The sequence below is a fragment of the Ovis aries genome, chromosome 5 (genome assembly GCF_016772045.2).
Source record: "Ovis aries strain OAR_USU_Benz2616 breed Rambouillet chromosome 5, ARS-UI_Ramb_v3.0, whole genome shotgun sequence".
In the NCBI taxonomy this organism is placed as follows: Eukaryota; Metazoa; Chordata; class Mammalia; order Artiodactyla; family Bovidae; genus Ovis; species Ovis aries.
This window is the reverse complement of record NC_056058.1, coordinates 8,977,152-9,000,053: the sequence shown is the minus strand read 5'-3', so window position 1 is coordinate 9,000,053 and position 22,902 is coordinate 8,977,152. Positions and strand designations below refer to the sequence as shown.

Sequence of the window (22,902 nt, the reverse complement as noted above, 5' to 3'; positions counted from 1 at the left end):
GGAATGATGGACCCAGAAGTGAAAAATTGTAGTCTCAGGCTTTTCCTCTCCCATAATGTTATAAAAGCAAACTCTGTAGTTTAGTTTTTTTCTGATGAAGTGGTAACTCATGACTGTTCTTCTAGCAAAACTAAGATGCACCACCTGGGATGGTATTTGTCATTTTAAAAGAAATTGTTCTTAATAAACCCAAGCAGTTTATGAGAATTTCCAGCTTTTTGATATCAAAGCTTGGGGATGAAGTAGGAAAAATAGGAATAAAGAACAGAAGGAAAGAAAAATGGTTGGATATCTGACAGAGAAGAGTAATTAAGTGAGTCATTAAATTGTGTAGAGTAGTTGGAAAAAAATGAGAATTCTAGGAAATAAATAACAGAGCAGCTTGTACTTCCAGAGTCTGATTAAAAAAATCACAACTACTGACTCTGAGACTTTGAGATCTGAAATCTTGGGCACTTCTCCAAATCCAGAATAATTAACCTTTTTAGACTTGCCATCACAAAGAATCTTTTCAGAGCCCCCTTTAAGTCTTTGTTCCTCAGACTGTAGATGAAGGGGTTCAGCATGGGTGTGACCACAGTGTACATCACCGAGGCTGTTGCACTCGAGTGTGAGCTGTGGGCAGCAGCAGAGCTAAGGTACACTCCTAGGCTCGTACAAAAGAATAAGGAGACAACTGAGAGGTGAGATGCGCAGGTGGAAAATGCTTTATACTTTCCCTGAACTGATGAGATTCTGCATATACAGGAAACTATTTTTGAGTAAGAATAAAGGATACCAGCCAGGGGACCACCACCCAGAAGCACAACTGTAAGATACATTACCATATTATTAAGAAAGGTGTCAGAACAGGCAAGTTGGGTTATCTGACTGAGGTCACAAAAAAAGTTAGGGATTTCCACAACAGTGCAAAACGAAAGCTGTAACAAAATTAAACTTTGTAACAAGGAATTCAGGACACTGATGGTCCAGGACACCAGAACCAGCAGAAAGCAGAGCCTAGGGTTCATAATGACCATGTAGTGCAGGGGGTGACAGATGGCCACAAAGCGGTCATAGGCCATCACTGTGAGGAGGAAGATGTCCAATACTGCAGACAGTAGGAAAAAATAAATTTGTGTGATGCAGGCTTCATAGGTTATAACTTTGCTCTGGGTCTGGACATTCCTCAACATCTTTGGGATAGTGGTAGAAGTGAAACAGATGTCTACGAAGGACAGATTGGTGAGAAAAAAGTACATGGGGGTGTGTAGGTGGGCATCTGAGATGACTGCCAGGATGATGAGCAGGTTACCAAACACGGTGATCAGGTACATGGAGAGGAAAAGTCCAAATATGAGGGGCTGCTGTTCTGGTTCCTGCGAGAATCCCAGAAGAAGAAACTCTGAAATTTCTGTATCATTCCCCAATTCCATGTAGTAGAGGTGACTGCCTGGAAACAAACAAACAAAAGAAAAACAAATGACATGACTAGTTTTATCTGAAATTGGCATTGTAACAACGTTGAAATTCTACAATTTTGCATTCAAAAATTAAAATACATATTTTTTGCATGAACATTTCTCCTTCAAGAGATCCCCTGTGCCATCTCTGAGTACCAACTTCTGGCCCATATCCAGCCTCCTACCCAAATGGTCATGTATTGGGGAGTTTAGATGAGAAATTCTGCCATGTTTTTGGGGAGTATAAATTGGGGACTGACCTACTTCTAGATAAAGAGCATACTATACTGAGAGATAGTTGCTATGAAGAAAGACATCTAGTATGAAGAAGAAAGTTAATGGGGGTATTATGCTTTATTTTCTTGGGCTCCAAAATCACTGTGGATGGTGACTGCACCGTGGAATTAAGGGATGCTTGCTCCTTGGAAGAAAAGCTATGACAAACTTAGATAGCATATTAAAAAGCAGAGACATCACTTTGCTGACAAAGTTTCCTTATGGTCAAAACTATGGTTTCTCCAGTAGTCATGTACAGATGTGAGAGTTTGACTATAAATAAGGCTGAATGCCAAAGAATTGATATTTTTGAACTGTGGTATTGGAGAAGACTCTTGAGAGTCCTTTGGACTGCAAGATCAAACCAGTCAATCCCAAAGGAAGTTGTCTCTGACTATTCATTGGAAGGACTGATGCTGAAGCTGAAGCTCCAATCCTTTGGCTATCTGATGCAAAGAGCTGACTCTGCAAAAAACCCTGATGCTGGGAAAGATTGAGGGCAGGAAAAGGAGAGGGCCACAGAGGATAAGATGGTTGGATGGCACCACCTGACTCAATGGACATGAGTTAGAGCAAACTTAAGGAAATGGTGAAGTACAGGGAAGCCTGGTGTGCTGCAGTCCATAGGGTTGCAAAGAGTTGGAAATGTCTAGTGAACAACACCAACAACAACGTTTTATGGAGTGTTCAGATAGTCTGCCAAACATCTGAACAGAGACCTCATGGAAGTGAGGGCTGGAGATGTGAGATTATCTGAAGGAAATGTGTGTGTAGTGGACAGAGATAACCCCAAGGTGAAAGGACCTGAAAAGGTATTTGTTTCAGAAAATCAAGTTTGAAAGGAAGCTTTTGTATCCATGGGAAAGGTAAAGTGATGAGATATAGTATTAGAAAATTTGGAGGTACCAAGAGACCTCCTTGCAGTGACCAGGCTATTCTCAATCTCAGGCACAGAATTAGGAAAACAATTTCACAAGCCAAGCTGTCAACATCAGATTATCTTTCTTCCCTAAGTGTAGTAATAGTACCTAAAGTCCAGTACTATTTTTGCAGAGTTAGCTCTTTGCATCAGATAGCCAAAGGATTGGAGCTTCAGCTTCAACAGTGCCTAAATACCCTGGACACATCAAACAGGGCTCTATTTAAATAGGACAATTTTGTATTCAGCCTGGCTTTCTGTGGGAGTGGGATAGGGGTAGGAGAGGGTGGTTCAAGAGGGAGGTGATACTCTCAGACATAAATCACAGCAGGATCCTCTATGATCACCTCCCAGAATTCTGGAAATAAAAGCAAAAATAAACAAATGGGATCTAATTAAAATTAAAAGCCTCTGCACAACAAAGGAAAATATAAGCAAGGTGAAAAGACAGCCTTCTGAATGGGAGAAAATAATAGCAAATGAAGCAACTGACAAACAACTAATCTCAAAAATATACAAGCAACTTCTGCAGCTCAACTCCAGAAAAATAAACGACCCTATCAAAAAATGGGCCAAAGAACTAAATAGACATTTCTCCAAAGAAGACATACGGATGGCTAACAAACACATGAAAAGATGCTCAACATCACTCATTATTAGAGAAATGCAAATCAAAACCACAATGAGGTACCACTTCACACCAGTCAGAATGGCTGCGATCCAAAAATCTGCAAGCAATAAATGCTGGAGAGGGTGTGGAGAAAAGGGAACCCTCCTACACTGTTGGTGGGAATGCAAACTAGTACAGCCACTATGGAGAACAGTGTGGAGATTCCTTAAAAAATTGCAAATGGACCTTATGACCCAGCAATCCCACTGCTGGATATACACACCGAGGAAACCAGAATTGAAAGAGACACATGTACCCCAATGTTCATCACAGCACTGTTTATAATAGCCAGGACATGGAAACAACCTAGATGTCCATCAGCAGATGAATGGATAAGAAAGCTGTGGTACATATACACAATGGAGTATTACTCAGCCGTTAAAAAGAATTCATTTGAATCAGTTCTGATGAGATGGATGAAACTGGAGCCGATTATACAGAGTGAAGTAAGCCAGAAAGAAAAACACCAATACAGTATACTAACACATATATATGGAATTTAGGAAGATGGCAATGACGACCCTGTATGCAAGACAGCAAAAAGACACAGATGTGTATAACGGACTTTTGGACTCAGAGGGAGAGGGAGAGGGTGGGATGATTTGGGAGAATGGCATTCTAACATGTATACTATCATGTAAGAATTGAATTGCCAGTCTATGTCTGACGCAGGATACAGCATGCTTGGGGCTGGTGCATGGGGATGACCCAGAGAGATGTTGTGGGGAGGGAGGTGGGAGGGGGGTTAATGTTTGGGAACGCATGTAAGAATTAATGATTTTATTTTATTTTATTTTTTTTATTTTTTATTTTTTTTTTAGTTTTTTATTTTTTAAATTTTAAAATCTTTAATTCTTACATGCATTCCCAACATGAACCCCCCTCCCACCTCCCTCCCCATAACATCTTTCTGGGTCATCCCCATGCACCAGCCCCAAGCATGCTGCATCCTGCATCAGACATAGACTGGCGATTCAATTCACATGATAGTATACATGTTAGAATGTCATTCTCCCAAATCATCCCACCCTCTCCCTCTCCCTCAGAGTCCAAAAGTCCGTTATACACATCTGTGTCTCTTTCCCTGTCTTGCATACAGGGTCGTCATTGCCATCTTCCTAAATTCCATATATATGTGTTAGTATACTGTATTGGTGTTTTTCTTTCTGGCTTACTTCACTCTGTATAATCGGCTCCAGTTTTAAAATTAAAAAAAAAAGAGGGAGGTGATACACATGCACACACACACACATAACACACACACACATATACACACATATGTATATAAAAGTGAAAAGTGAAAGTGAAAGTTTCTCAGTTGTGTCTGACCCTTTGCAACCCCATGGACTGTATTGTCCATGGGACTCTCCATACCAGAATACTGGAGTGGGTAGCCTTTCCCTTCTCCAGAAGATCTTTCCAACCAGAGATCAAACCCAGGTCTCCCTCATTGCAGGCAGATTCTTTACCAGATGAGCCACAAGGGAAGCCCAAGAATACTGGAGTGGGTAGCCTATCCCTTCTCCAGTGGATCTTCCCAACCCAGGAATTGAACTGGGGTCTCCTGCATTGCAGGCAGATTCTTTACCAACGGCTATCAGGGAAGCTCATCTTACAGAATTATGGCTGATTTGTAATGTCGTCTGGCAGAAACCAACACAGCATTGTAAACCAATTTTCCTCTGATTAAAAAAAAGACTCCATCTTCTTTTTTAGGCTGCATATGGAATGGGTGAATTTAACTCAGAGGACCATTATATATACTACTGTAGGAAAGAATTCCTTAGAAGAAATGGAGTAGCCATCATAGTCAACAAAAGAGTCCAAAATGTAGTACTTGGATGCAATCTCAAAAATGATAGAATGATCTCTGCTCATTTCCAAGCCAAACCATTCAATATCACAGTAATCCAAGTTTATGCCCCAATCAGTAATGCTGTAAAAGCTGAAGTTGAATGGTTCTATTAAGACCTATAAGACCTTCTAGAACTAACACCCCCAAAAGATATCTTTTTAAAACACTATACAGGACTGGAATGCAAAAGTAGGAAGTCAAAAAATACCCAGAGTAACAGGCAAATTTGGCCTTGGAGTACAGAACGAAGCTATTAGAGTTTTGCCAAGAGAATGCACTGGTCATAGCAAACAGCCTCTTCCAACAACACAAGAGAAGACTACACATGGACATCACCAGATGGTCAACACTGAAATCAGATTGATTACATTCTTTGCAGCCAAAGATGGAGAAGCTCTATACAGTCAGCATGAACAAGACCAGGAGCTGGCTGTGGCTCAGATCATGAACTCCCTATTTCCAAATTCAGATTTAAATTGAAGAAAGTAGGGAAAACCACTAACCATTCATGTATGACTTAAGCCTCTTACAATTGTAGAGTGGAAATGACAAATAGATTCAAGGGATTAGATCTGATAGACTGCCTGAAGAACTATGGATGAAGGTTCTTGACATTGTACAAGAGGCAGTGATCAAGACCATCCCCAAGAAAAATAAATGACAAAAGGCAAAATGATTGTCTGAGGAGGCCTTACAAACCACTAGGAAAAGAAGAGAAGTAAAAGGTAAAGGAGAAAAGGAAAGATATAACCATTTGAATGCAGGGTTCCAAAGAATAACAAGGAGAGATAAGAAAGACTTCCTCAGTGATTAATGCAAAGAAATAGAGGAAAACAACAGAATGGGAAAGACTAGAGATCTCTTCAAGAAAATTAGAGATGTCAAGGAAAATTATCAGGCAAAAATGGCCACAATAAAGGACAGAAATTGTATGAACCTAACAGAAGCAGAAGATATTAAGAAGAGGTGGCAAGAATACACAGAAGAACTGTACAAAAAAGATCTTCATGACCTAGATAACCATAATGGTGTGATCACTCACGTAGAGCCAGTCATTCAGGAATGTGAAGCCAAGTGGGCCTTAGGAAGCATCACCACGAACAAACCTAGTGGAGGTGATGGAATTCCAGTTGAGCTATTCCACATCTTAAAGGATGATGCTGTGAAAGTGCTGCACTCAATTTGCCAGCTAATTTGGAAAACTCAGCAGTGGCCACAGGACTGGAAAAATTCAGTGTTCATTCCAATCCCAAAGAAAGGCAATGCTAAGAATGCTCAAACTACTGCAGAATTGCACTCATCTCACACACTAACGAAGTAATGCTCAAAATTCTCCAAGCCAGGCTTCAATAGTATATGAACTTGAAGTTCCAGATGTTCAAACTCGATTTAGAAAAGCAGAGGAGACAGAGATAAAATTGCCAACATCTGATGGATCATCAAAAAAGCAAGAGGGTTCCAAAAAAACATCTACTTCTGCTTTATTGACTACAACAAAGCCTTTGACTGTGTGGATTACAATAAACTGTGGAAAATTCTTCAAGAGATGGGAATAGCAGACCATCTGATTTGCCTCTTGAGAAACCTATATGCAGGTCAGGAAGAAACAGTTAGAACTGGACATGGAACAACAGACTGGTTCCAAGGAGTACATCAACACTGTATATTGTCACCCTGCTTATTTAACTTGAATGCAGAGTATGTCATGAGAAATGTGGGTTTGGATAAAGCACAAGCTGGAATTAAGATTGCTGGGAGAAATATCAATAGCCTCAGATATGCAGATGACACCACTCTTATGGCAGAAAGCAAAGAAGAACTAAAGAGCCTTTTGATGAAAGTGAAAGAGGAGAGTGAAACAGTTCATTTCAGTTGCTCAGTGGTGTCTGACTCTTCGAAACCCCATGAATCATAGTACACTATGCCTCCTGTCCATCACCAACTCCCAGAGTTCACCCAAATTCATGTCCATTGAGTCGGTGATTTTCCAATGAGTCAACTTTTCACATGAGGTGGCCAAACTATTGGAGTTTCAGCCTCAGCATCAGTCCTTCCAATGAACACCCAGGACTGGTCTCCTTCAGAATGGACTGGTTGGATCTCCTTGCAGTCCAAGGGACTCTCAAGAGTCTTTTCCAACACCACAGTTCAAAAGCATCAGTTGTTCGGCACTCAGCTTTCTTCACAGTCCACTCTCACATCCATACATGACCACTGGAAAAACCATAGCCTTGACTAGATGGACCTTTGTTGGCAAAGTAATATCTCTACTTTTTAATATGCTATCTAGGTTGATCATAAGTTTCCTTCCAAAGAGTAAGCGTCTTTTAATTTCATGGCTGCAGTCACCATCTGCAGTGATTTGGAGCCCCAAAAAACTAAAGTCTGACACTATTTCCACTGTTTCTCCATCTATTTACCTTGAAGTGATGGGACCGGATGCCATGATCTTAGTTTTCTGAATGTTGAGCTTTAAGCCAACTTTTTTGCTCTCCTCTTTCACTTTCATCAAGAGGCTTTTTAGTTCCTCTTCACTTTCTTCCATAAGGGTAGTGTCATCTGCATATCTGAGGTTATTGATATTTCTCCTGGCAATCTTGATTCCAGCTTGTGGTTCTTCCAGCTCAGCGTTTCTCATTATGTACTCTGCATATAAGTTAAATAAGCAGGGTGACAATATACAGCCTTGACGTACTCCTTTCCCTATTTGGAACCAGTCTGTTGTTCCATGTCCAGTTCTAACTGTTGCTTCCTGACCTGTATACAGCTTTCTCCAGAGGCAGATCAGGTGGTCTGGTATCCCCATCTCTTTCAGAATTATCCACAGTTTATTGTGATTCACACAGTCAAAGGTTTTGGCATAGTCAATAAAGCAGAAATAGATGTTTTTCTGGAACTCTCTTGCTATTTCGATGATCCAGCAGATGTTGGCAATTTGATCTCTGGTTCCTCTGCCTTTTCTAAAACCAGTTTGAACATCTTAAAGTTCACGGTTCACGTATTGCTGAAGCCTGGCTTGGAGAATTTGAGCATTACTTTACTAGCCTGTGAGATGAGTGCAAGTGTGCGGTAGTTTGAGCATTCTTTGGCATTGCCTTTCTTTGGGATTGGAATGAAAACTGACCTTTTCCAGTCCTGTGGCCACTGTTGAGTTTTCCAAATTAGCTGGCATATTGAGTGCAACACTTTCACAGCATCATCTTTCAGGATTTGAAATAGCTCAACTGGAATTCCATCACCTCCACTAGCTTTGTTTGTAGTGATGCTTTCTAAGGCCCACTTGACTTCACATTCCAGGATGTCTGGCTCTAGGTGAGTGATCACACCATTGTGATTATCTTGGTAGTGAAGATCTTTTTTGTACAGTTCTTCTGTGTATTCTTGCCACCTTTTCTTAATATCTTCTGCTCTTTTAGGTCCATAACATTTCTGTCCTTTATCGAGCCCTTCTTTGCATGAAATATTCCCTTGCTATCTCTAATTTTCTTGAAGAGATCTCTAGTCTTTCTCTTTTATTTATTTATTTATTTTTTTAATTTTAAAATCTTTAATTCTTACATGTGTTCCCAAACATGACCCCCCTTCCCACCTCCCTCCCCACAACATCTCTCTGGGTCATCCCCATGCACCAGCCCCAAGCATGCTGCACCCTACGTCAGACATGGACTGGCGATTCAATTCTTACATGATAGTACACATGTTAGAATTCCCATTCTCCCAAATCATCCCACCCTCTCCCTCTCCCTCTGAGTCCAAAAGTCCGTTATACACATCTGTGTCTTTTTTCCTGTCTTGCATACAGGGTCGTCGTTGCCATCTTCCTAAATTCCATATATATGTGTTAGTATACTGTATTGGTGTTTTTCTTTCTGGCTTACTTCACTCTGTATAATTGGCTCCAGTTTCATTCATCTCATCAGAAGTGATTCAAATGAATTCTTTCTAACGGCTGAGTAATACTCCATTGTGTATATGTACCACAGCTTTCTTATCCATTCATCTGCTGATGGACATCTAGGTTGTTTCCATGTCCTGGCTATTATAAACAGTGCTGTGATGAACATTGGGGTACATGTGTCTCTTTCAATTCTGGTTTCCTCGGTGTGTATGCCCAGCAGTGGGATTGCTGGGTCATAAGGTAGTTCTATTTGCAATTTTTTAAGGAATCTCCACACTGTTCTCCATAGTGGCTGTACTAGTTTGCATTCCCACCAACAGTGTAGGAGGGTTCCCTTTTCTCCACACCCTCTCCAGCATTTATTGCTTGCAGATTTTTGGACTGCAGCCATTCTGACTGGTGTGAAGTGGTACCTCATTGTGGTTTTGATTTGCATTTCTCTAATAATGAGTGATGTTGAGCATCTTTTCATGTGTTTGTTAGCCATCCGTATGTCTTCTTTGGAGAAATGTCTATTTAGTTCTTTGGCCCATTTTTTGATTGGGTCGTTTATTTTTCTGGAGTTGAGCTGCATAAGCTGCTTGTATATTTTTGAGATTAGTTGTTTGTCAGTTGCTTCATTTGCTATTATTTTCTCCCATTCAGAAGGCTGTCTTTTCACCTTGCTTATATTTTCCTTTGTTGTGCAGAAGCTTTTAATTTTAATTAGATCCCATTTGTTTATTTTTGCTTTTATTTCCAGCATTCTGGGAGGTGGATCATAGAGGATCCTGCTGTGATTTATGTCTGAGAGTGTTTTGCCTATATTCGCCTCTAGGAGTTTTATAGTTTCTGATCTTATTTTCCTCTATTTCTTTGCATTGATTGCTGAGGAAGGCTTTCTTATCTCTCCTTGCTATTCTTTGGAACTCTGCATTCAAATGGGAATACCTTTCCTTTTCTCCTTTGCTTTTCACTTCTTTTCTTTTCACATCTATTTGTAAGGCCTCCTCAGACAACCATTTTGCTTTTTTGCATTTCTTTTCCATGGGGATGGTTTTGATCCCTGTCTCCTGTACAATGTCATGAAGTTCTGTCCATAGTGAAAAAGGTGGCTTATAACTAAGATCATGGCATCCAGTCCCATCACTTCATCCCAAATAGATGGGGAAACAATGGAAACAGTGACAGAATTTATTTTGGGGGCTCCAAAATCACTGCAGATGATGACTTCAACCATGAAATTAAAAGATGTTTACTTCTTGGAAGAAAAGCTATGACCAACATATACAGCATATTAAAAACAGAGACATTACTTTGCCCACCAAGATCCCTCTAGTCAAAGCTGCAGTGTTTCCAGTGGTCATGTATGGATGTGAGAGTCGGACTATAAAGAAAGCTGAGCACCGAAAATTGATGCTTTAGAACTGTGTTGTTAGAGAAGACTCTTGAGAGTCCCTTGGACTGCAAGGAGATTCAATCAGTCAATCCTAAAGGAAATCAGTCCCAAGGGTTCATTGGAAGGACTGATGTTGAAGCTGAAACTCCAATACTTTGGCCACCTGATGCAAAGAACTGACTCATTGGAAAAGACGCCGATGCTGAGAAAGATTGAAGGCGCGAGGAGAAGGTTCGACAGAGAATGAGATGGTTGGATGGCATCACTGACTCAATGGACATTAGTTTGAGTAAACTCCAGGAGTTGGTGATGGACAGGGAAACCTGGCGTGCTGCAGTGCATGGGGTCGCAAAGAGTCAGACACGACTGCACGACTGAACTGAACTGAACTGATATCATCTGTATAAATCTTCTTTTTAAAAACATTTCCACAAAAAGATACTCTCTTACAATAATTTACACAATAAGGTAATCAGTGTGTGATTTTAATTTAATTCCGTATCTTATATTCTCTACTAGACTGTGAATGTCATGAGCCATGTATCAATGTCATACATAAGCCGTAACACCCCATGCTTAATTTAGTTGGAAACAGTAGTTGAATAAATATATATTGCATAAGGGAATGAAAGAATGTGTTCTCACAGAATTTGCCTATGATTAGAAAACAAAATGAAGCTGGGAAACAGTAACATAGATTTGGAAGACATGCTGGAGGAATGTTTTTTATATTCTATTCGAGGTTCAGACCTGTTACAGCTACAGTCTATGCAGTTTGTAAGATCAGAATAGAATACAGTAAAACACAAAAGAAAATATCAGAATGTGTCATATGTAGTAAATGTTTTTGGTTTTCTTTGTTTAGCTTCCTTGCATGTTCGTGTGTGTATGCATAGGTGCAAACATGTGTATTTATACCTTGTCTGTGCACACATACTAGATCATATGTAAACTGCCTGTTTTACTCTGCCTGCGAGGGTGTGAAGTCGCTTCAGTTATGTCTGACTCTGCAATCCTTTGGATTGTAGCCTGCCACTCTCCTCTGTACATGGGATTCTCCAAGCAAGAATACTGGAGTGGGTAGCCACGCCCTCCTCCAGGGGATCTTCCTCTGGGATTGAACCCATACCTCTTACATCTCCTGCATTGGCAGGTGGGTTCTTTACCACCTGGGCCACCTGTTTTACTCTAGGACTCAGTCAAAAACATTTCTTATCCATTGCAGTAAACACAAGAATAGTTTTTTTTTTCCTTTTTCTTTTTTTAATTTATTTTTAAAAATATAAATTTATTTATTTTAATTGGAGGTTAATTACTTTACAATATTGTATTGGTTTTGCCATTGAAAGAAGCCTAGTTCCTCCTAAGATAGAAACAATAAAAATAAAGAGCTCAACAGAAGAATCAGTTTGCAGAGAGAACATGAAGCAAAGTGTGTGCTAAAGTGACCTCAGACCCAAGGAATCACACACTCACTGCATCTTTATTCCTCCACTGTCTTATTACAGTATCCACCTCATTCCCCTGAGGTGTGGAAGTTAGTTATTCCTGTCTTTTCTGTGTTTGAGTGCATTTATTACTTTTTTTGCATTTATTACTTTTTAAAATTATGAGCTTTCTAGGTGGCTCAGTCAGTAAAGCATCCTCCTGCAATTCAGGGGACCCAGGTTTTATCCTTGAGTCAGGAAGACCCCTTGGAGAAGAAAATAACAACCCGCTCCAGTATTCTTGCCTGGGAAATCCCATGGACAGAGGAGTCTGATGGGCTACAGGCCATGAGGTCACAAAAGTCAGACGCGACTTAGGGACTGAAACACCATTTTTATTTATTTATTTATTTATTTATTTATTTATTTTGAAACACCATTTTTAATATGGTCCAATAGTGGATGAAGCTGGCGTTTCTCTCTCTCTCTCTCTCTCTCTCTTTTTTTGTGTTGCATCTTTCTTTGTTATTCTTGGGCTTTCTATTCTGATCTCTTTTTGACAAATCTGTTGGTCACATTCTACTTTTGTTTCTGATTCCTATCCCAAAGGTAAAGTCCCCTCCCACAAAGTATGCTATAAAACCTTCCACATGCTACAAAAATCTTCCCCTTTCTTCATTTGATTTATGCCTGAGGACTTTTTGTCACATATGCATTTATTTTGTTGTAATCTTTCTCCATCGGAATGTGAGACCCTAACAGACAGGGACCTCACCTGATTTGTTCACTGTTCACTCTTGAGGTTTCATAAAGGTGTGCATTTATGTAGAGATAAATTTTATAAAACACAAAGAATATCAGAGGAAATAAAAGCAGATTAAATATAGCTGATTCAAAACAATTTTACTAAACAATGTTGAATATTAGTAAAAGAGTAAGATGAATCTGAAAGAAAATATACAAAATAACAACACTCAAGTTAACATAAGTTTAAATATAAATGAAATGGGTGTAATCATATGAAAAGGATTGGAAATATAATTTTTAAAAAACAGTGAAGGAAGCAGTATCTAACACTACAAATTCCAAATATATAAACAAAAATGGATTCAAACATGCTTTAAAAAAAAAAAAACAATACAGTATTGTAAAAAAAAAAAAAAAAAGATGTAAGCAATCTTAAGCTGAATACAAACACATGTGTTCCACAAGATGGCAGCAAAGGATGACTACTATGTTTAAAAAGCAATGGGCGGAAGGACAAAATATGACCAACTGATAGATTGAACAACTCACAATTTATAAACTCTCACACAACCCAACAAATACATCATACATACATACATGTGTGTGCGTGCCTGCATGCTCAGTCACTTCAGTCATATCTGACTCTTTGCAACCCCACGGACTGTAGCCCACCAGGCTCCTCTCACCATGAGATTTCCCAGGCAAGAATACTGGAGTGAGTTGCCATGCCCATCTCCAGGGGATTGTCCCAACTTGGGGATCAAACTCGTGTCTGCCTGCATCTTCTGCATTGCAGGTGGATTCTTTACACACTGAACCACCTGGAAAGCATATATATATATTCATATATATGCTTTATGATGGGGTATATTTGAGCAATTATATATAGAAACTATATATATAGAAAGCATATATATGTATATATACCTATATATAATATTTAAATGGTAAATAGTAAACTTCTTTTAAAAATCATAACTTTTTGTTTGAAAGAATGCAATAAAAAAACAAGAATAAAAGGAGAGAGGAATAGGGAATCTGTAGTAAGGGAACTGGTTGCAGCTTAGACCAGTTTTGGGTGAAGTGGTGTCACAAAAAGATACCAAACACACCTATGTGGGGAAAGGGAAGGGTAGGGAGAGAAACACCACATGTACCTCTATTTTCAGCAGTAAGACTTTTCAAAGTATTAATAATATGTCTAATTCTCTCCTTCTTCCACACGTTGGAGTGCCATACCTGGCATTTCCTGAGTTGGTGATGAAATGATTTATAAAGGAAATAATACAGCCAAAAAAAAAAAAGGGAGTAAAATCACTCAAACACCAGTATATAAAATAAAAAGCTTACATAGACAATTAGCAGTAGAGAGAGTAAATGGCTAATAAACCTAAAACTATGTTCAGTCTCTCAGCTAGTGAACTAATTGAAAAGTTAATCCCTTTAACATACGCCTGTTTATATATTAAATGCAATTTCTGTATCAAGTGAATATGTAGGGTGAGTGGAGCTTCTGTGAAATGTGTATCTCAAGAACTGTGGCTACAGGGCAATAACTACTCCATTGATCTGCATGTTCTCAGTGCATGCTCAGTCATGTCTGACTCTTTGTGACCCAGTGGACTGAAGCCACCAGTCTCCTCTATCCATGGGATTTCCCAGGCAGGAATACCAAAGTGAATATTCCAAGGGAAGATTCTCCAGGGGAATCTTCCTGACCCAGGAATCAAACCTGTGTCTCTTGTCTCCCCCATTGGCAGGTGGATCCTTTTCCACTATGCCACCTGGGATCCTAATGAATATAGAAGTTGCTCAAATACACCCCATCTTAAAAATTAAAACAAATAAATGAAATGTTCTCATTTCACTTCAAACCATTCCTAATCTAATAGTTTATTTTCCTACTCCGTTAAACAGTAAAACTTCTGGGAAGGATTGAAGGCAGGAGGAAAGGGGATAATAGAGGATGAGATGGCTGAGATGGCATTACCAATTCAGTGGACATGAGTTTGTGTAAAGTCTGGGAGATAGTGAAGGACAAGGAAGTCTGGCGTGCTGGGGTTGCAAAGAGTTGGACACTATCGAGCAACTGAACAACTACCTCCCCCCCCACCCCCATTTCTTCTTGAGTCTCATCCAACTAGATTTTCATTCCCATCCCATAACTGTCAACAACAATCCTTGACTTGCTGAATCTGATAGATATTTGTCTTTTTAACATATTAAATAAATTTATTATAAATTAGTCAATCAGACCAACAATCAGAGACCTCTATGCTCCAGGCCAGCTGTTTGTCTTTTCAAATGACCTCAGGTAAATGTTCATAGGTTTCATAGGTTTCAGTCTCTCTAACTTTCTCCTGCAATGCCCGCTGGAGTCTTTTACTCACCTGACTGAGACAGCTGAGAGGAAGGTCTTTATGTGGAAATCCAAATTCCCCCCGGATAGTTGATGATGGAAATTGAAGGTTTGTCTTCCAACAAGAGAGCAGGAAGGAGTGAAGCAGAACTGGTCTTGGGAGTGCAAATGCAAAAACCATGCCCGCTCCAGTTCAAGGTGGAACTGCTCAGACATTGCAGCCGTGGAGATGGTCATAGCTCTTTATAGTTTCTGTACCTGCTCATTATACCCACTCAGCACATTTTTCCTTGTTATTCCAATCTTGATCACATCATTTCCTCAGGGGAACTTGTCTGGACAGAATGGATTTTTTTTTCCCCCTGCTGGTTTGCTGATCCCAAGTGACCAGGTTAGCAGTCAAGTGTATTCAGTTCTTATTACTACTCCAGATTATCTTCTGGCTTCCAGAGTTCTGACACTAAAATGTTTTTACAAACTTCAGTCATAATTTCCTCCAAGTCTAAGCCTGAGGAACCTATCTTGACTTGGTATCTTGGATATTGAAGGTACTGGTTTATGGCGAGAAGCCAGCTCTTGATATATCCAGAAAATTAGTATTATTTCTTCAATAAGGGAGAGAAGTGTATCCCTTTGCTATAATATCACACGTAAAATAACCCTTGGATTCATAATGCTTTCCTCACATCAATTAGGAATTTTATATTTTTAATAGAAGTGTTAAACTGTTTTTTCATCCTTATAAAATATTTGGTAATCATAAGAGATACACTTAGATTTTTTAAATATACATTTATTTATTTTAATTGAAGGTTAATTACTTTACAATATTGTATTGGTTTTGCCATACATCAACATGAATCTGCCACGGGTGTACACATGTTCCCCAACCTGAACCCCCTCCCTCCTCCCTCCCTGTACCATCCCTCTGGGTCATCCCAGTGCACCAGCCCCAAGCATCCAGCATCATGCATCGAACCTGGACTGGCGATTCATTTCATATATGATATTATACATGTTTCCGTGCCATTCTCCCAAATCATCCCACCCTCTCCCTCTCCCTCAGAGTCCAAAACACTGTTCTATACATCTGTGTCTCTTTTGCTGTCTCACATACAGGGTTATTGTTACCATCTTTCTCAATTCCATATATATGTGTTAGTATACTGTATTGGTGTTTTTCTTTCTGGCTTACTTCACTCTGTATAATAGGCTCCAGTTTCATCCACCTCATTAGAACTGATTAAAATGTATTTTTTAATGGCCGAGTAATACTCCATTGTGTATATGTACCACAGCTTTCTTATCCGTTCATCTGCTGATGGACACCTAGGTTGCTTCCATGTCCTGGCTGTTATAAACAGTGCTGCGATGAACACTGAGGTACATGTGTCTCTCTCACTGTTTGCAGATGACATGATCCTCTACATAGAAAACACTAAAGACTCCACCAGAAAATTATTAGAGCTAATCAATGAATATAGTAAGGTTGCAGGATATAAAATCAATACACAGAGATCCCTTGCATTCCTATACATTAATAATGAGAAAATAGCAAGAGAAATTAAGGAAACAATTCCATTCACCGTTGCAATGAAAAGAATAAAATACTTAGGAATATATCTACCTAAAGAAACTAAAGACCTATATATATAGAAAACTATAAAACACTGGTGAAAGAAAACAAAGAGGACACTAATAGATGGAGAAATAAACCATGTTCATGGATCGGAAGAATCAATATAGTGAAAATGAGTATACTACCCAAAGCAATCTACAGATTCAATGCGATACCTATCAAGCTACCAATGGTATTTTTCACAGAGCTAGAACAAATAATTTCACAATCTGTATGGAAATACAAAAAACCTCAAATAGCCAAAGCAATCTTGAGAAAGAAGAATGGAACTGGAGGAATTAACTTGCCTGACTTCAGGCTCTACTACAAAGCCACAGTCATCAAGACAGTATGGTACTGGCACAAAGACAGACATATAGATCAATGGAACACAATAGAAAGCCCAGAGATAAATCCACACACCTATGGACACCTTATCTTGACAAAGGAGGCAAGAATATACAATGGAGTAAAGACAATCTCTTTAACAAGTGGTGCTGGGAAAACTGGTCAACCACTCATAAAAGAATGAAACTACAACACTTTCTAACACCATACACAAAAATAAACTCAAAATGGATTAAAGATCTAAATGTAAGACCAGAAACTAGAAAACGCCTAGAGGAGAACATAGGCAAAACACTCTCCGACATAAATCACAACAGGATCCTCTATGACCCACCTCCAAGAATATTGGAAATAAAAGCAAAAATTAAGAAATGGGACTTAATTAAAATTAAAAGCTTCTACACAACAAAGGAAACTATGAGCAAGGTGAAAAGACAGCCTTCAGAATGGGAGAAAACAATAGCAAATGAAGCAACTGACAAAGAACTAATCTCAAAAATATACAAGCAACTCCTGCAGATCAATTCCAGAAAAATAAACGACCCAATCAAAAAATGGGCCAAAGGACTAAACAGACATTTCTCCAAAGAAGACATACAGATGGCTAACAAACACATGAAAAGATGCTCAACATCACTCATTATCAGAGAAATGCAAATGAAAAGCACAATGAGGTGCCATTTCATACCAGTCAGAATGGCTGCGATCCAAAAGTCTACAAGCAATAAATGCTGGAGAGGGTGTGGAGAAAAGGGAGCTCTCTTACACTGTTGGTGGGAATGCAATCTAGTACAGCCACTATGGAGAACAGTGTGGAGATTCCTTAAAAAACTGGAAATAGAACTGCCTTATGACCCAGCAATCCCACTGCTGGGCATACACACTGAGGAAACCAGAACTGAACAAGCCACTTAGATTTTTTGACACACTGTAGGCAGAGCTTAGAATCATATATATATATTGTCTCATTTACATTTTACAACAGACTGTCTTATGAAGACTATACAATTTTGAATCTTCTTCTAAATTTTCAGAATTGTGAGGTGATTGGCTCAAAGTTATGAACTGATTAAGCCGTGTGCTGTGATTACAACACAGAATATTTCCTAGTTCTTTTGCTCTGGGTCAATGGTTCTCAATCAGAGATGATTTTGGCTCCAGAGGACACTTGGAAATATCTGGAGAAATATTTGATTGTCATATGTGGGTAAGTGCAACTGAAAGAAACTGTGCTAAGGCAAGGGATACAGTTTAACAAAACTGAAATGCACAGGACATCCCCTAACACTAGGAATTACCTATCACAATGTCAATAGTGGTGAAGTTGAGAAACACTGTTCACTAAATAAGCACTTCTCCCAACATCAATGTGTGTGTGAATAATTAGGGAATATTTTTCAAATACAGACTCTGATTTGACAAGACTAGACTGTTCTAGAGATTCAGTATTTCTAACAAGCTCACAGATGTTGTTGATGTTGCAGGTCAGGTCCTGTTCTGTGGACCACTCTTGTGAGTATCAAGCCTGTGGACCAGTGTTACAGTTAGGTGTAGGTATTTTAGATTTTCTCCATTAGGGTTCTTCCTTCCCACCTCAGGTCTGACGAAACGTGGTCAGATGTTGGATCCAGTCATTTAATATCTGCATACCTAAGTTTACATGTGCTTCTTGAGTATTTCCCTCTTGGCAGGAAATAAACTTTAACCTTTATTTCCTTATCTATAAACTGGGGGATTTCCACCTAAGGAGCTGGTGTGAGAAGTTGATGATATTTTAGAGTCACAGGAAATTATGCGGCACAAATAGATGCTCAATCCGTACCACCTGCTATGATTTTGTCCAAGTTCCAAAATTGCTCAGATCATTTGGACTCTAGAGAATTTACTGATTAGAAATGAGTCCAGGATGACTGCTCTTAGGAGACAGTGAGATGTGATCTTGAAGGCATATCTTCTCCGAGGGCCCCACACAGGAAGCAGAGTGATTGTGAGGACACATCACATCACTTTTGTTCTACACAGGACATAAAATGTGACACCCTCATGTTGGCTCTATATAGCCTCAGGAAGAATTTTCACTCTCTCAATCGATTTTACCATGTTTCTATGATCTACTAGGGCTTCCCTGGTGTCTCAGTGGTAAAGAATCCACCTGCAATGCAGAAGGTGCAGGTTCCATCCCTGGGTTGGGAAGATCCCCAGCAGTAGGAAATGGCAACCCACTACAGTATTCTTATCTGGGAAGTCCCATGGAGAGAGGAGACTGGTGGGCTACAGTCCATGTGATCACAAAGAGTTGGACAGGATTTAGAGACTAAACAGCAACAAATGCCTTACTAAGTATGTGTGTAAAACTGCTGTTTCTTAAATCATACCTTTCTCCAACTCTTATCTTCCTTTGTTGCAAGTCTATAGCATATAATTGACAAAGATTTGTGGCTAATAGAAGTATAGACTATTTGTGTGATTGTTTCTTCCCCAGGTGGACTTTTTAAATTCTTCACAAGTATTGGTTTATTCTTACTTCATACTCTTAGGAGGTCTGCACATCCTGATCCATTGCTTTGAGTCTTTTTTTAAAAATTTTTATTTTTACTTTATTTTACTTTACAATACTGTATTGGTTTTGCCATACATTGACATGAATCCACCATGGGTGTACATGCGTTCCCAAACATGAACCCCCCCCCCCCCACCTCCCTCCCCATAACATCTCTCTGGGTCATCCCCATGCACCAGCCCCAAGCATCCTGTATCCTGCATCGGACATAGACTGGCAATTTGTTTCTTATATGATAGTATACATGTTTCAATGCCATTCTCCCAAATGCCTCAGGTGGAAGGAGTGCATGTCCCCACTGATTGGCTTTAAACTTGGACATGTCACATACTTTGGTGGATAGAATGAGGGCAGACATGAGGTGCTCAATGCCAAAGGAGAAGCTCAAAGAAGCTTTGGGAAAGTCCACTCTTTCTATTACTGTCCCTCTCTATCACAAGAAAGAGCCCCTCCCACATAGGAACTGGTCCATTGGCATGACTCCCAGAATGAAGATATGCATGCAGACTAGCACAGTAGGGTCAGAGCCATAGACACCTTGCAGGATGTGTCTAATATGATTAAAATACACTTTCATTATTGTAAGCCATTGTGATTTGAGGAGTAGCTTCTTACCAAGCAAGCTGACTGACTACTACCTTACATATACAGCATTAAAGTGTCAGTGACTCAGTCATGTCCAACTCTTTGTGACCCTATGGACTGTATCCTGCCAAGCTCCTCTACCCATGTGATTTTCCAGGCAAGAATAGCAGAGTGGGTTGTCATCTCCTTCTCCAGAGTGTCTCCCCTGCCCAGGGATTGAACCTGGGTCTCCTGCATTGCAGGCAAATTCTTTACTGCCTGAGCGACCAGGTAAGCCCCAGTTTACACAGTGCTACATGTCAATCATATCTAAATAATACTGGAAGAAAAAGAGGGACACAGGACATTTTTCCTTTGGACATTTTTTATTTTTCCAAAGGACAAAGGTATACAGTTGTCCAACAAGTACATGAAAAGGTGGTCAATTACCATGACTATGCAGGTAAATGTATATCAAAACTATGCTGGGATATAACTTCACACCATTAGAATGTATTTTATTGAAAAGACAGGAGCTAATAAATACTGGAGAAGATGTGGAGAAAAGGAAATACTTTAGTACTGTTGGTGGGATAGTAAACTAGTACAGCCATCATGCAAAACTGTATGGAAGCTCCTCAAGAAATTAAAATAGAACTACAATATAATCCAGCAATCCCACTTCTATGATATATTCAGAGGAAATGAAAAATATTATCTTAAAGGGTTATCAGCATGCCTACATTCATTCACAATAGTCATAGTATGGAGACAAACTGTGGACAAATAAATAGACCAAATGTGGTAGAAATAGACAAGGGAATTTAACTTTAAATAGAAGGAAACCCTGTCATTTGCAATAATATGGATGGACCTTGAAAGCATTATGCTAAGTGAAGTAAGTCAGAGAAAGATAAAAATTATATGGTATCGCTTGTGTTTAATATAAAAAATAAACATATAGAAGAAAAGTAGAATGGCTATTGTAAGGTGCTGGTTGTGGGGATTGAGGAGTGGTTGGCAAGAGAGTCCAAATTTTTAGATAGAAGATAATAAGGTTGAGGATCTCATAAACAGCATGGTTAATACAGTTGAAAATACCATTTTGTATAATTGAAATTGCTAAGACAGTAGAACTGTGAGAGATATAAGTAGAGTCTAGTTTCATCTTTCTAAGTGTGAATAGCCAGTTTTCACAGGACCATTTATTAAAGAGACAGTCTTTTCTCCACTGAGCATTCTTGGCTGGTTTGTCAAATATTAAGTGACCATGTATGCATGGGTTTGCTTCTAGGCTCTCCACTGTGGTATACTGGTCTTAACATATCTCTTATTATGCCAGCACCATGCTACTTTGATTACTACTCTTAGTAAAATAAAAGAAAAATTATGACTAGGTGTTAGAAAAGGAAGAAGAAACTGAGTCCAAAATTAGAAGAAAGGAAACAAAGATTGAATCAGAGATAAATATAATAATGGTGAGGAAAGCAATATCAAATATTAAAAAAAAAAAACTGAGCTGGTTTACTCGGTGTGTATGCTCGGCAGTGGGATTGCTGGTGCACTGGGACGACCCAGAGGGATGGTACAGGGAGGGAGGAGGGAGGGGGGTTCAGGATAAGGAACACATGTATACCTGTGGCAGATTCATGTTGATGTATGGCAAAACCAATACAATATTGTAAAGTAATTAGCCTCCAATTAAAATAAATAAATTTATATTAAAAAAACTGAGCTGGTTCTTTGAAAAGATTAAAATTGACAAAACTTTAGCTAGACTAACCAAGAAAAATATTACTTTAGTGAATGAAAAAATTTATGAAAGAGGAGTTATTTCATTAAGATCAGTAGAGGATTCACATTTGTAGGGAGAAATGTACATTTTTAAGCAGAAAAAAGCCAATTCAATATTCTACTTCCAAATGGAACAAAACAAAAAAAGAAGAAGAAGAAGAAAAAAGAAAACCTTTTGCCTGGGCACCAGTCTTTCACACTTCAATAATGCATGAAAATAAAATTTATTGTTTAGTAATATAAAGTATCAGAGAAGGCAATGGCACCTCACTCCAGCACTCTTGCCTGGAAAATCCCATGGACGGAGGAACCTGGTGCGCTGCAGTCCACGGGGTCACTAAGAGTCCGACAGGACTGAACGGCTTCACTTTCACTTTTCACTTCCGTGCGTTGGAGAAGGAAATGGCAACCCACTCCAGTGTTCTTGCCTGGAGGATCCCAGGGACGGGGACCCTGGTGGGCTGCCGTCTATGGGGTCGAGCAGAGTCGGACACAACTGAAGCAACTTAGCAGCAGCAGCAGCAATATAAAGTATAATTTAAAATTTTGCTTCATCGTACATAGTCAAGGTCTTCCTTGACTCAAAGACCATATTAAGTCAACCTATCTATTCAAATTGGTGTTTCTGTGTAGACTTCACATGGAGATACATATTTGATAAACATTTTGCCAGTCGCTATGGCAGGGATGTGGACATGACTGAATAAAAACACAGGATGTTAAGGAGGAGAATAAAACTCAGTCACCACCTCTAAAGCATGAACATGCATGCTAAGTCACTTCAGTAGTGTCTGACTCTTTGAGACCCTATGGACTGTAGCCCACCAGGCTCCTCTGTCCATGGGATTCATCAAGCAAGAACACTGGAGTAGGTTGCTATTCCCCTCTCCAGCATATCTTCCTGACTCAAGGACTGAATCAGCAGCTTCTGAATTGGCAGGCAGGTTCTTTACCACTACTGCCACCTGGGAAGCCCATCTATAAAGTGCATTATTAGTTAAACTCTACATTATCAGAAGAGCAGTTAAGGTAATTATATGTAAATAA

At 39.3% G+C, this 22,902-nt stretch overlaps 1 long non-coding RNA gene and 1 pseudogene across 1 annotated transcript in view; both read right to left on the bottom strand.

Moving 5' to 3' along the window:
• The window catches only part of LOC132659866 (uncharacterized), a 995,695-nt gene that overhangs the window by 74,185 nt on the left and 898,608 nt on the right, over positions 1-22,902 (bottom strand). The gene's annotated exons all lie outside the window — the stretch shown is intronic.
• On the bottom strand, positions 417-1,525 carry LOC101114776 (olfactory receptor-like protein OLF4; annotated as a pseudogene).